The sequence below is a fragment of the Rhea americana genome, unplaced genomic scaffold (genome assembly GCF_003343005.1).
Source record: "Rhea americana isolate MKP2758 unplaced genomic scaffold, rheAme1 scaffold_65, whole genome shotgun sequence".
Taxonomy (NCBI): domain Eukaryota; kingdom Metazoa; phylum Chordata; class Aves; order Rheiformes; family Rheidae; genus Rhea; species Rhea americana.
Genome location: NW_028186812.1, coordinates 2,743,500 through 2,745,879, shown reverse-complemented (window position 1 = coordinate 2,745,879; position 2,380 = coordinate 2,743,500).

Below are 2,380 nucleotides of genomic sequence, written 5' to 3'. Positions count from 1 at the left end.
ATCTCTTAACATCTTTGATCTCTCAACTGAGAGGAAGAAGGAAGAGTGATATAACCTGAAATGTAATCTCACTATCCAAAACAGGAAATCTCAGAAAATTCCATCCAGGAGGCACTCACATATACATTCAGTATAGCAACAAAGTGAGTCTGATGTCATCAAACAGTCTGATGTTGGGACGGCTGAACGTTCTTTCATCTAGCACTTAAAAAAGTGTTATTTTAAAAAGCCAACAACATAGTTTACTAACCAGTCTGATTTCTTACCTGATGTCGTACAGTCCCTTTACACTATCCACCTAAACTATAAAATTGTGTCATGTTCCATGAGCTTTCTTACACCATCACAGAAGGCAAGCCAACTCCAGATTGAGCTTTTTAAAAAGCTGGCTTGCCGCAGAACCTGTGTTGACCACCTTTTTCTGTGGTGGTCTTAGAAACAGATGCTATTTCCAGCTACTTTAGGCATTAGGTATAGGGAGAAATTAAAGAAAGAGTGAAAAAAWTTATATTGAGGATTCTTCAAAGCATATCTTGTGGAGCAGTTTGTTTTAAACACTACACATACATTACGTTTCCTGGTATAAGTGTGCTACTATTTGAAGTTTGAACTCTTAGATGGACATTTTTGTCCACAGTCAGGGTTCCATGAAAATCTCTTAAGTATTTTTCAGTGGGACTGATCCATGTACTTTCAGAGTGCAAAGTCATCTCTTCAAGGAACAGAACTATTTTGTATTTTCATTCTCAAGCATATAATCATTTTTGCAGTTTCATTAGCTATAGYATATTAGTCATTAAACTTTAGTAAGATTTTTTTTTATGGCAACAGAAACAATGTTTTGGTAATGAAGCTTCAAACTTCTGGGTTACAACTTAAAAGCTTTTGGCAGAGCAAATGGGATTGATTGGCTGTCCTTCATTATTTTTAAGAGCATCTCTAGCTCTTTGCAGTATYGAATAAAGCTTTTTCTCTCTTTAAGAGCAATACTAATAGTTTCTTATTACTGGCAGCATTAAAGTGAGRCTGTAATTAAACTACTACAAAATGATCAGTGATGTCATTATAAAATGCAAAGAAAGAAGACCTGCAGTATTGTAYAGCATATTCATTGTAGAAACCCAATTTTTTTTCTCTCACATAGTATGAGATTTTAACAGATATTTTTAATGTTACCATGATGCACCTGGTATCATTCTTTGATAAGCAGGCTGGGCTGCCTGGCTATTTTTTTGCCCATAGTCACCACTGAAAGCATAGCACAGCTGATTAGGTTAGCACTCTTCTGTTCTTGTTTTTCACATGGAAAGTTTCCAGATTTTGATTGTGTTGGCATTTGTCGTTGTGGAGAAGGGGAGAGAAAAAATCATTCTAATGGTTTCATTGGCATGAGAGGCAAGGGACATYTGCAGTAGTGAAGATTATCCAGTTCTTGGATTCATGCAGCAGAAGGTTCTTACTCCTGTTTCTGAATCAAACGTAGTAGTCAATGCATTCCACTCCAGTCCCTCTAACACCTTGGAAGAACTGGAGACTTTGCATGAACATGGCAGAACAGCATTTATTTACAGCAGGAGACTTGAACACCTCTGTCATGAGTAGTGCTCATTGAGGTAACAGTTTTGAAACTTAAAAAGAGACATTTTTCAATTTGATACTCTAATGATCTGGGGAGAATTTGRTTCCTGTTTCAGCTTGCCAGAGCAAGCTCAGAATTTGAAACTCAGTTGTATGGTAATTACTTATGCCTTAAAACTTGTGCTTCATCATTYTAGTTATGTATCCAGCTGTAGTGTTTGCTTTGCAAATGGTCATAGCTCTATGCACGTACTATTTAAATTACTTTGCATTTCATTTTTTTCTGTGTTTCTGACCATAAGGGCATCCCAAATGACTAAATTTGATGGCTCAAATTTCTTTGTAACAGCAAAAAGTAGTTCCTGGTTTAAAAACCATTATTTCTTTTGACCTGAATGAAACTTTTGCATTGTTAATTTTTTTCTAATAATTTTCCCAAACCATGTTTGCGTTTGTGTTGTGTTTTGTTTTCTGGGGAGATAGACAGGTGTTTTGAAATCCGTGGGTTATTAGGGTGAGGGAGGTTTCTCACTATTATTCCACTGTGCTATGAAATGGTTTTTGTTTGTTCATTTGAAGCAACGAACAATTACGTGTTTGTACATAAAATCTTCTATATGAGGATTTCAACCCATTTAGGAGAATTAATCTGTCAGTGTACAGTATGTACTATTACTCTCATTTTAGACATGGAAGACTGAATCACAGAGCTCAGCTTTTTAAACTAGGGATGGGACTGTAGTGAAGTCTGTCTTTTCCCTTGATTTAATGATCGGGTAACCTTTTGTAGCATTGCTAACTG